Source organism: Schistocerca gregaria, chromosome 2 (assembly GCF_023897955.1).
Source record: "Schistocerca gregaria isolate iqSchGreg1 chromosome 2, iqSchGreg1.2, whole genome shotgun sequence".
NCBI classification, from domain to species: domain Eukaryota; kingdom Metazoa; phylum Arthropoda; class Insecta; order Orthoptera; family Acrididae; genus Schistocerca; species Schistocerca gregaria.
The window spans coordinates 439,033,164-439,046,379 of NC_064921.1; the positions used below are offsets into that span (position 1 = coordinate 439,033,164).

The 13,216-nt window shown below is 45.8% G+C and overlaps 1 protein-coding gene and 1 non-coding gene across 3 annotated transcripts in view; both read left to right on the plus strand.

Moving 5' to 3' along the window:
• LOC126325294 (uncharacterized) overlaps nucleotides 1–13,216 on the plus strand; it is a 354,815-nt gene that overhangs the window by 82,075 nt on the left and 259,524 nt on the right. The gene's annotated exons all lie outside the window — the stretch shown is intronic.
• On the plus strand, nucleotides 5,743–5,817 carry Trnat-ugu (transfer RNA threonine (anticodon UGU)). Its single transcript has one exon. It is a non-coding gene; the product is annotated as a tRNA-Thr (tRNA).

The window sequence follows — 13,216 nt, forward strand, 5'->3', positions numbered from 1 at the left end:
GATATCCGACTCATATTCATACACAAGACGAAGAAGTGATGCACGTGTCAATGCGCGATTCACTTGCAAACGCTGTTGTTTACGTGTTCTGAATGTGTCGGTGACTCGTTGACGGGCCAATCTTTGTCTCGATGCATTAGCTCGAAGGCGTTCGTTGCGTTGCTCTTGACTTTCATTAGCACGTCTGATTGCAGCCTGGTTTCTTAAATTTTCGTTGTCCGTCAATTGATCTTCTGCCGATCTATTTAACCGACGGTTCTGGACTAATTGTGAATTACGAGTCCGTCGACCAATATTTCGTCCTTGTCCACGAAGACGTGGCATTGTTTTATGTACGTAACTTACACGTGAATGTAATACACTTAATATTCACTAAAATGCGACGCCTGAAATATCTTAAGACAGCATACAAAAAAAAATTAAAATATCAAAATAACGAAACACACTTAATATAATACACTCAAATTAAAATGTCGAAAAATAAACCAAATCCTATGCACGTAACTTACATCTGAATATAATACGCTCAATATTGAACACAAAAATGCAACGCTACCTACGGTGCTGATGTCAGAATGTAAATCTTCCAGGCCCTCACTTGAATGCATTCACAAAAATTCATTCAAATCGATCCAGCCGTTTGGTTGCAGTATGGATAAACAACCTAGATACCGGCAGCGCCATCCAGGGTGCAACCCAAACGCATACAAAAAAATTCATTGAAATCGGTCCAGTCGTTTAGTAGTAGTTCAGTGGCATACACACGTACAGTAGAATTATATATAAAAAGATAATTACAAATAACCTAAATTGGAACGATCACATAGTGTTGTGGGTAGAGCAAACCAAAGATTGCGATTCATTGGTAGAACACTTAGAAGGTGCAACAGGTTTACTAAAGAGACTGCTTACACCACGCTTGTCCGCCCTATTCTGGAGTATTGTTGTGCTGTCTGGGATCCGCATCAGGTGGGACTGACGGATGACATCGAAAAAGTTCAAAGAAAGGTAGCTCGTTTTGTATTATCGCGAAATAGGGGAGATAGTGTCACAGACATGATACGTGAATTGGAGTGGCAATCATTAAAACAAAGGCGTTTTTCATTGCGACGGGATCTTCTCATGAAATTTCAATCACCAATTTTCTCCTCCGATTGCGAAAACATTCTGTTAGCAACCACCTACATAGGGAGAAATGATCATCACGATAAAATAAGACAAATCAAGACACGCACAGAAAATTTTAAGTGCTAGTTTTTCTCGCGTGCCATTCGAGAGGGAACGGTAGAGAGACAGCTTGAAGGTGGTTCATTGAACCCTCTGCCAGACACTTTATTGTGAATAGCAGAGTAATCACGTAGCTGTAGATGTAGATTCATGTTGATTGATTGGAAGATCTCTTCCAGGGCTACAGAAAATATAATGGACGATCACAGAATTTCCGTTCGACGGCCGTCCGGTCCAGAATTGGTATGCCGGTCAGGCAATCATCCCACCGATGCAGCAGGTTGAAGCTACCCGTTTGGTAGAACACAGTGTCCTGTTGCGTGAAGTTCGTAACTGGCGGCTGCACAGCCTCGTCAGGCAGGAATCGTCGACACTTCAAGGCCCCTTTAAAGGGACCGAAGACGTGATAATTGAGTGGGGAGAGATCGGGACTGTAGGGCGGGTACCTCGATTGTCTCCCACTAGAGTTTGCGCAATTTGTGCGTTTCGACATTTGAGATATGGGGATTTACGCAATCACAAAGCAGCAGCCCCCGTTGTCACACCATTCCATAACGGTGGTTTCCGACAGACAGTGTGCTCGGTACACAATCATCTTTCTGCCATGCATGTCTACCAGTGGTTGTACTTCGCCGGCCAAGAAAAGAAAACCAGCACTTTAGTCCAGCTTGGGCGTATTTGGTAGTAACGCCAACATATTCCACGTTTCCGCTTTCACATCATGCACGTCGAAAAGATACTGATCCCTTGTCTACATGTCGGTGCTTGTATATACGCATCGGAGTCGCAATAAGCTGCAGCAACATGCTCAAACGGAAACATTTTGATAACCCCTTACAGTTTTGCTGAAATAGTTTTATTGTCTAACTCTGTTCTCAGTTCTGAACTTTTCAGACTCTTGATGTAATAAGTGCAGACTGTAGCCTTGTTGTAGCTATACATTCTTCAACAAATTGAAGTGGGTAGAACCTATTACTTGGTTTTCAAGGATTGTCTGCACAGACTTAACTGTGACAGAGACAAACGTTTTCTCCACGCTAAATGGTAACTGATTTTCGTTGCTTCTTTCTATAAATGTTTTGACAATCTATAAATAATTCATTGTGCTATACCGAATTATAAAGCCAGCTTGTTCCTTATCATGGTTAAAGTCTAAAGCTTCTCATAGACGATTAGTGAGTATTTTTGTAAAAAAAAATTGTACACCATTGAGAAAAGAGTCATCGGCCTATATTTATTTACATCTTCAGTGCTCCTTTTTGTGAATTAAAACAACTATCGCTTCTATTCTGACTGTGTGGTATCGTCGTACGCAAACATTCTGTGAATATGAAACTTCCTGGCAGATTAAAACTGTGTGCCGGACCGAGACTGGAACTCGGGACGTTTGCCTTTCACGGGCAAGTGCTCTACCAACTGAGCTACCCAAGCACGACTCACGTCCCGTCCTCACAGCTTTACTTCTACCAGTACCTCGTCTCCTACCTTCCAAACGTTACAGAAGCTCTCCTACGAACCTTGCAGAACTAGCACTCCTGAAAGAAACGATATTGCGGAGACATGGCTTAACCACAGCCTGGGAGATGTTTCCAGAATGAGATTACCTCTCTACAGCGGAGTGTGCGCTGATATGAAACTTCCTGGCAGATTAAAACTGTGTGCCGGACCGAGACTCGATCTCGGGTCCCAAGTTCGAGTCTCTGTCCGGCACACAGTTTTAATCTGCCAGGAAGTTTATATCAGCGCACACTCTGCTGCAAAGTGAAAATCTCATTCTGGAATTCTGTGAATGATTATGCAAGTTCTGCTCTCATCACCTCTTGCATAGTGTTTCCTGTGTTTATTGCTGTGTGCTGCAAGAAGTGAACTGTAATAAAGTAGTAGAAGAAGCGGGAAGGAACTCCATGGGGTGGGTGCACGTGTTGAGGAAGGCGCCCTCTTGTGGCCCTTGCGCGCGGAACGTTCGAGTGTCGCTATTTCCGCCCAGCAGGCCTGCTCAGGGCCGCAGATAGGGAGACCCTCCTGGCACGTTACTCACGGCCTGGGTTTGCTGCTATCAGCCGTACATCACCTCTCTGGCTACAGGCCGCGGTGATAGATGCAGCCGCAGCAGCAACGGCAGTAAATCAGCCGTGTCTCGCCGTTACAAGCCCCATGAGCTTTCTCTTACTTACCCAGAGCCTTTTCTTTCCTGATAATGTTAAGGAGGCGTCCATTAATTATGAGCTCAAAACAGGGGGGTGGGGTCCAACAATCCTGCCTCGGAGTGGATGTGTGTGATGTCCTTTGGTTATTTAGGTTTAAGTAGTTCTAAGTTCTAGGGGACTGATGACCTCAGATGTTAAGTCCCATATTGCTCAGAGCCATTTGAACCATTTTTTTGGGGGTCCAACAAAATCTCAGCAAATCTTATTTAAGTGGGAGGGACAATGAAAATATCACGTCAGCTTTTTAATTCGGAGATTATACATTATTATGAAAGATAACATTTTGTTTCATGTAATTAATCCAGATTGTAGACGATGTTAAACAGCCGACCAGTGTCTATGGCCTCTCTCAACTGAACACTTTACGCGTGTGCCGCACATCTTTCGGGAAGTTCTCTGCTGCTCCGGTCCAAATCACTGCGCGTCAGTTGTGGTATTCTGCAACGCGTATAAAGCTAATGGCATTGTGTTCAACATATCAAACTTTTACAATGCGTATGGTAAGCGGCATGCTGACAAGTCGAAGCACACATGCGAGCAAGAAATTAAACGGCTACAAATAATGTTGTCTTTTATCTGCAAAGTAAGTAAAGATTCAGTGACATTTAATGTATAGAATACATCAAGAAAAGGTTACTTTTTAGGTATTCGTCAAAGCGGTTAATACTATTACTGTGGAGCCCTTTTGCCTATTTGTCTCTGTTCTATCCTACTGAATGCTACTCAGCTTTGGCGTGTTTTAACCACTTGTTACAACACTGTTTAATACACTTCATCAATAAATCATGGTTTTATTCAAGTGTTTTAACCAATGCTTAAAACATATTTTAAAATTTTCACTTTTACGTATTTTTGCCCGACTAATGGGTTAATCTCAAGAGGGGGGCGGGCATCTCACTAATGGGAGCGGGGGGGGGGGGATCCAGATTTCGTAGAAAACCCCTCAAGTAATTAATGAACATCTGCTGAGCCCTCTGGTTGCAAACTAAGAAGCGCAGTAACAGTTCAATATTTTCTTGTCCTATGGGGCACGACCCCCATAAACGCAGTGATTATAAAATTGCGCAATTTTTATTAAATGACAGCCACTGGTGGCAGGTCACAACATTTAAAAAGATAAGCGTCTTTCGAGGTCGACGATGTAGTTTGGTGACGCAGTGGTTTAGACACTGGAGTAGTTTCCGAGAGAAATGAAGGCTCAGATTCCCCATCAGCCATCTCTATTTAAGGTTTCTGAGCTGTCCTTAATCCGTTTACGGTGGCTGGCTCAGTGTTTCCTGTAACAACGCGATGGCTAATTCCTTTTGCAGATGGAGCCTGTGCTTCCTTCCCCTCTAAGGACCTCAGTCTCGACTGGGTTGGTTGACGGTTGCCTTCATATCTTTCACATCGAGGTTATTTCAGGCGGAACCCTGTCTCTGACTGGGTAAGAAATCATCGTCGCATTCCATTGAAGTGATTTCGATAAACTACAGAATAGCCGTACAAGAACTGACTTTCAAGAATATCTGTTATGAACAGTAGTGATACGCAGGAGGTACGGAACTGAAAAACGATTACACGTCTTCCACAGTTTGTGCTCGACCAATTGCAGTATATGATGACGCTTCACGGAGTGAGTCATAGTTCCTCTCGCGTTGTCCAAAGTAGCCATTTCTGTTACAACACGTGTCAAAACTGAAGTGAAACCACGTCCAGACGTCATGGGTTTGGGTGGCAACTCCTCACGTCAGATATTGGTTGCCGTAGGCTGGACAGGCTGGTAAAACAGGACTGGCGGCGTACTGTGCCGGAACTAACATCAGACTTTAATGATGCGCACAGTACAAGTGTGTCGTAGCACACAGTACACCCAACATTCCTAACGATGCGCCTCCGCAGCCGACGACCCGTTCATGTGTCAATGTTACCACCACCATAACATCGGACACTAATACTGAAATAATTAAAATTAATTTAATACCTTCAGCTGCTGACGGGCGTTGATATATATCAACGAGGACAGGTGAAAATGTGTGCCCCGACCGGGACTCGAACCCGGGATCTTCTGCTTACATGGCAGACGCTCTATCCATCTGGGCCACTGAGGGCACAGAGGATAGTGCGACTGCAGGGACTATCTCGCGCACGCCTCCCGCGAGACCCACTTTCTCACCTTGTATGTCCGCAGTGTGTTGGGGTGGGACACTGCGAATGTTGTGTGTTGGGGTGGGACAGTACGAATGTAGTGTGTGGACATACAAGGTGAGAATGTGGGTCTCGCGGGAGGCGTGCGCGAGATAGTCCTTGCAGTCGCACTATCCTCTGTGCCCTCGGTGGCTCAGATGAATAGAGCGTCTGCCATGTAAGCAGGAGATCCCGGGTTCGAGTCCCGGTCGGGGCAAACATTTTCAACTGTCCTCGGTGATATACATCAACGCCCGTCAGCATCTGAACGTATTAATATATAATTGTAATTTCGTTCTAGACAGCTGTAGGTCATCAATGCTGTCTTTTCCTTCGGACATGTCCGAAAGAACAGACACCATGCCCATATAAGTATATACTACTGAAATAGGCACGTGACCATCGGCATTGGACATTGGTGCAGAGACAGAGCTTTGCATGATCTTATGAATCCCGATACCTTCTTCATCATGCCGATGGGAGGGAGCGAATCCGTCGTCTTCCAGGCGAACAGCTTCCGGGACGGGAGCAAGCTGGCGGCGGCTCCATTATGCTTTGGGAAACATTCACATGGACATCCAGGGGTCCAGTGAAGATCGTGCAAAGCGCCATGATGGCCAAGGAGTATCGTAAACTAGTTTCACACCATGTACACCCCATCGGGACGACCGTGTTTCCCGATGGCAGTGGAATTTTTCAGCAAGATAATTCGCCAAGTCACAAGGCCAGGGGTGTGATGGAGTGGTTCGGGGAACACAGTGAGATTTTCAGTTGATGTGCTGTAACAGTGAAATTCGAAGAATAAACAGCAGTCAAGCCAGCAGCGACTCGGTAACGCTGCATGCTCGGCGGTAGCAATCATCGCGGGCGACGGCCTTCCTGTCGCTGCTGAATTTCATGCGTATTCGGTAACCACTGTAAAAGACCTTTTTTTGTGTTATATGTTACAATACAGCATCACCGGTCTATTGCGGTCTAATTGTGTTGGTGAGGCAGTAAATTTATCCACAGGGCAGTGACTGCGTCTCTGCAATTGCCATCTGTCGCAAATTCCAACGTTTACGACATACTGGGAATTACTGCTCCCTGCCGTTGCGGTGTGTTAAGTGTGCTGACCCACATTTAGTGGAGAACTGCACACTCCCTGCTTTGGAGAAACCTACCTGTGCCAGATGTTTGGGAACGACACACGATCCCCACCACATGGCATCTTGGAGGGGGTGCCCTGTTTACCAGAAGGCACTGAAGTCGTCTCGTCCGCCCAAAAAGAAACCAAGAACAAATCGACCTCCCCCACCGCTACGGGACATGACCAACTATCCTGTTTTGCGGGGTCAGCCTGGTGCACGGTCATCAGCAGCCACTCTGGTTGCAGCCACTCAGACACCAGATGGTTCGGTGGCTCCTGTGCCACTTCCTGCCCAGACTCCCACGACATCCTTTGCTGCTGCAGCCCGGTCTCCTCCTCATTGTCTGTCTTCCGTGACAGCTCCCACTGCTCACCAACTACAGGAGCCAGCTGCAGCCCACTCCAGTCCATCTGTGGCTCTATCTCAGCTCTCTGCCCCTACCCCCGCTCTGCCTACTACTACACCTGCACCTGCGCGCCGTAGGGGCAAGCAGACCACCCGGGACCCTCCCCCAGTGGTGGAGACTGATGCGTCCTTTAGGGCGGACATGCGCGAAATCCTCCAGGTCATCTCCTTTTTCACGAAACCCTACATCCGGGCTGTTATTCGTGACACTGCACAAAAAATCCGTCTGTCGGAGGACGGGCTCTCCAAGGTCATCGCCCCAGTGGAAGGGCTTAGTCAAATATTGTTGTAATGGCGAATGGACCTCCATACCACAACCAGCCCACTCGGGATCTTGTCACTTGCATTTTTAATGTCAATGGCATAAAACGTATGAAGACGGAATTGAACACCTTCCTCCATGACTATCGTGTGGATGTTTTACTGGTCACAGAAACACACCTCAAACCGACAGACGATTTCCGCCTTCGCAACATGGTGTGTTACCGCTCTGACCGCCTCGACCGCCATGGTGGAGGCACAGCTGTATTCCTCAGCAAAGCTCTTGTCCATACCCAAGAGACTCTCCAGCCAATTGAACACATAGAGGCCATAGCGGTTACCATCTTCACACGCCTTTGTGCCATTACCTTTGCAGCAGCGAATTTGAGCTCAAACAAGCCACTGCTGGAAGCAGACCTCCGCACATTGTCATCCTTCGACAGGCTCATCATTGGGGCAGATCTCAATGCCAAGCACCGAGCTTGGCATTCTCGCGTGTCTAACACCAAAGGCCGCCCCCCCCCCCCCTTGACTTGGAGGATACTTTAGCACTATCAGTCTATGGCCCCCACGAACCTACCCATATCCCAGTCCGTACTAACTGCCAGCCAGACGTTCTGGATGTGGCCATCTTCAAAAACATCACCGCTCAGTTTTCACTGGAAGTTCTCCACGAACTGGCCTCTGACTATGAGCCAGTACTCTTGCACCTCACCAGTAGTGCCCTTTCATTTGATGTTCGTTCCACTGCTACCGCCGGAGGTGGCAGCAGTTTCGTGACCCTCAGGACAAACGCCAAATGAGACACCTCCAACGCGAATTCAGCCACCGGCTCGCCGAATGGAGGTCTGAACAGTGGGAGGACAGGATGTCCACTTTCCTACTCCACCAAAAATCTGACTGGGCTGTCATTCGCACCCTGCGGCGTTCTAAGCCAGCGACTGCCCATCCTATTCGCACAACAGCGGGCTTGTCATACGATACCCTGCAAATTGTGGAAACGCTGGCAGATGCGTTAGAGGCCCAAAACCGCCCTCTGGTCCAGGATCTTTCTCCGAAGGAACTACAGGAAGAGCATGAAGTCCTGACAGCTGTTGCTGCTTTCCACAACCGCCCACCCCAGTCTGCTCCCCTTCGTACGTCCATGGCAGAAATTCAGCGCATCCTTCGACGGAAACGTGGCCGGTCGGCCCCTGGATTGGACGGAATTTTATATGAACATCTTTGCCACCTTCCCCGCACACCACTCATCTTGTTCACCAAGATTTTAAACTGTTGTCTCACATCTGGCCTTTTCCCTCCTCAGTGGAAACAAGCCAAGCTGATTGCGATCCCCAAGAGGTTCAAGGACCCTACAGTCCCCACCAACAACAGGCCCATCAGCCTCCTAAACACTATGGCGAAGTTCCTTGAATCTGTGATCCTTCACCGACTTTCCCAACCTCTAGCAGCAGCTGGGACGATCCGTCCTGAACAGTTCGGATTCACTTCGCACCTCTCTGCTGAACTTCAGATCCTACGGATCACTGAACACATCAGCAAAGGCTTCAATACTGCCATGTCGACAGCTGCCGTTATTCTGGACTTGGAAAACGCCTACGACAACATCTGGCAAGAGAACCTCGTACACAAGATGCTGACACAGACCCCTATACCGGATATTTATGTCAAGATCGTGGATGACTTCCTCTGTGGTAGGACTTTCCTAGAGGCTCAACGGGGAATGCGTTCTGGCATTCGCCAAGTGTCGGCAGGCACTCCGCAAGGATCGGTGCTATCTCCCATCCTTTTTAATATCTATGTCAATGATATGCCGGTCGTTCCCGAGTGCCACCTTGCACAATACGCTGACGACACAGCACTGGTGACGGACAAACAAAATAGCTCTCAATGCCGCCAAAACTGCGGCAGTTTACCTCACAAAACGGCGCCCAGACCTCTTCCACAACATCAAGTGAAAGACTAGTGGAGAACTGTGTAAAGAAACCTGTTCTCAAACATCTGACTGCGAGTTTTAAAATATACTCTAACGTCTCCTAACAACTGTTCTGCAATACTCCTGTACGCAACAGACAACTCACGTCCTGTCGCTGCAACTGCTCAATCAGGAACTTGCTAAAATATTTCAAAAAGCAGTACTGCGACCCATGCAGAGTGCAATGCATGGACTAATTGCAACAATTACTACCGTACTTTTATTCATAGAAATTGAATGATCAGGAGTGGTTTGGTCAACTAAGCTTAAACTATGTAAAGAAAATGAAAGAAACCAATAAAAACTTTTAATTTACAATAATCAGAAAATTGATAATTTAAATACTGACCAACTTTACAAAGACTTTCAATTATTCCACATTTCTATTCTCAATAAACATGTTTCTGGTCACAACAAGGATAACAATATTATTCTGAGTGTATGCTTACATAAATCTGACAAAATCTCTCCAGCGCGCAAGCAACCAACAATGACGAGCAGCGAAAAGGCAAATTACCAAACCATCCTCAGTTAATACAAAGTCTCCTCCGGCGCTACTAGCACGATCACGACAGTTTGCGACCTCTCAAGTCGCACGGCTTCTGTCAACCGCACCCTGCGTCTGACCACTACCAACTCCCCTCGGCAACTGCTCGCTCGTTACTACTCGTGATAATATCTCACACTCGGAGTTTGTGTATGCACACAGCAGAATCATAGACGTTCAACTTTCAAAGTACTAGTTATTCTTAGTTTTACTGTCCCTGTTAATACATATTGGTAAAACAGATGTGTCACTAGACTGATCTGGGACCGCTGTAAAGAACGGGCCCGAAAAAATTACGATTCAAAAATCATTTTCTTTGTGACTGGAAACAAGTCAATGCTTCCCGTCGACTCTGGGCGTCGCATCAAAGACTCCAGGTGCAAATGCAAAACGAAATTGCAAGTATCTGCTGAAACGCCGTGGAAGTGCACCTGACGACTCGTAGGGGAGACATTCTATATATATGTACTAAGATGCTACGTTAAAGTTCCAGGTAAGTAAAATCAGCCGGCCGCGGTGGTCTCGCGGTTCTAGGCGCGCAGTCCGGAACCGCGCGACTGCTACGGTCGCAGGTTCGAATCCTGCCTCGGGCATGGATGTGTGTGATGTCCTTAGGTTAGTTAGGTTTAAGTAGTTCTAAGTTCTAGGGGACTGATGACCACAGCAGTTGAGTCCCATAGTGCTCAGAGCCAAGTAAAATCAACAGAAGAGTTACCAGATCGTTTCGGCGCAACGAGTTCAAGTACTGGTGACAGTTTAAATTTGCCAGAAGTGTTCGTCGCAGTGTCATATACTCTGCCATCTCCATGAGTAGAATTGTGTACCTTATTATTTCTTCCGTCTTTCTTCTAGACCTGAAGCTTGGTGGAGGAGTGTCTGCGGAATTCGCTATGTGTGGTAACTAGTTGCAAGTCGAGCTGTTCAGTCGCTGTGTAAGGAAGGCGTGACTGGACGACACAATTGGGTACGCAGTGTCGACGAGAAGCAGCTATTTGGATTAGAAGCCCATTTCCAAACAAAGTCTTTGAATTGTTGCAGATGTTTATTACAGTTTGTAAAAAGGAATGGTCAAGAAAATAATTAGAATTTCCGTTCATATGATGCAATTGTGGGCAAAAGTTTCACATTATCATAATAATACAGCTATAGTTCGGAGAAAATGCATTTTAAACTCTCACTGTTCGTCCTCATTTGTAAGGTAAGCCTCTGACTGGGACCTCGTCATCAGAGTTCTGCAAAAATCACTCACAGGGAACCTTGAACCTTGTACCTTGTAAGCCTTTCTCACCTGAGATTTATTTACAAATCGCGTTTAAGTGTTTAAAGTTAAAATGGTAGTAGCGTTTCTTTTGCTTGTAGATCTAATCGAGAGGAACAAAAGACTACAATAACCTTTTAGACTAGAGCTGATATTGTGTTTAAAAAAATTAAGTTACATGTTTAACTAATGTGCTGTGTCGTTGGTGACAAGACTCGATGACCAAGATATGTCCTTATTGTTTTAACATAAAAAGTGTTTCGTAATGATATTCGTCGTGTATATGTGTGAAATTTGTCCCTTGTTGTGTAATAAAATACTGGGAATCGTACGTCGTCTTCATCGTTTTACACCTCGTACTGCGTTTCTGTTGGGAGGCTGAGTCACTAGCTGTATGGGTGCAGCGGCTGCTGGCCGCTACATTAACGCCAATGACACAGCGCAGTGCTCGAGAACATAATGTATTTAATAAACTGTCAGCCGTAAAATAGAATCTTTTAAAGGATTTCATCTTGCTTTCAGCTGTTTTTCGATTGCAAATTCGGCGTTAAGTCATTTTCAAGCATCTACAAAACATAATACAACGCAATGAGAACCATTTACAGTGGGGTTAACTGTAGGTACAACCAGTTTTATAGTTTGTTGGCCTTCAGATACCGTACTTCAAGATTTTGACGTACATGTTTACGTTAGGTAGATATAACCACGTAATACTGTGTGTACATCAAAGAACGACTAATCAACGATGCTAGTCAATATTCCATTTGATATTCAGCAATTTTGAGTGGACTGTATATATCACACATCTAAAGGTGTGCACTAAGATACATTAGAGTAAGTGTATAAAACAGTTGAGATAATTTTTATTCTGAGATCTGTTTGTTCATTAAGTATGTGTTGTGATGGTTTTTTGAAGGCGCTATAAATTACAATGTCTTCTAGAGCGTCCACTCATCTGCCTTTCTCTACCACGTGTAGTACCTTTAAAGATTCCTCGATGCTGCTTTCATATGCATATTACGTTGTTATCTCTGCTTAACATAAATCCATATGTTAGTGCGGTATCTGAATGTCAACAAATTACAAAATTGGTTGTATTTACTTTTAATCGCACTGTAAATTGTTCTCACTAAGTTGTGTTATGTTTTGTAAATGCTTAATAATGGCTTAATCCCAAAATCGCAACCGTAATATAAAATTCTAATAGCTGAAAGCAAGATAAAACCTTTTAAAAATTTTATGACAGCTGTGGACCTATATTACAAGAAAATAATTGGGGAATAAAATGGTGTTATATATTTTTGATCATCTCCTAGAAATTCCCTTGCACAAAAACTCATGAGACTCTGACAGGTTTTTAATTGAAACATTTGAAGCATTTTGTAAACGAACCACATGTAGGAAACACACAATTTTACAGACACGCTGTGTTCATCATTACCTACATTTTATTTTGTTTTGCATACTTCGATTCAGAGATCCCAGTCGGAAGCTTCCCTCGTTAGCCTTATCAACCATTTCAGCCTTGTCTTGTGTCGGCTAGAGGCACCCATTAACAGGTTTGGTGATCCGCTCGCTGACTTGTCCGACTGTGTGTGGACGCCGGTGGACCCTACCTGCTTGCACTAACGAATTGTGAACTGGCAGGTAGCGATCGCGGCAAGCAGGCAAAAATCTGCCGCGGACCTATCGTCCACACACAGGCGAAGTGTCGGGGCAGACTCTCTCCGGGGACTCATCCAGCTGTATATGGGGGCGTTAAGGTGGTTTGGGAGTTGTCCCGTAGTAGAACCACCGTAGCCTCGTCTCTTTCGTCTGCACATCGGCGCAGTTACTCCGCCCGTAAGGAAGTAGTGAGCACGCCTGGAGATAGGAGTCTGGATAAGCGGCCGGGATGCGGGCTGTTCGGCTGGGCCACGCAAGATTTCCGCGACCTCCGCAGCTTTCGGACTGCGCCGCTTCCTGCAGGGTTTATTCACCCAAGGGGCATCGGCCAGGCTGGAACACACTGCGCACTGCGCTGACCGCCGCGGTCCGACC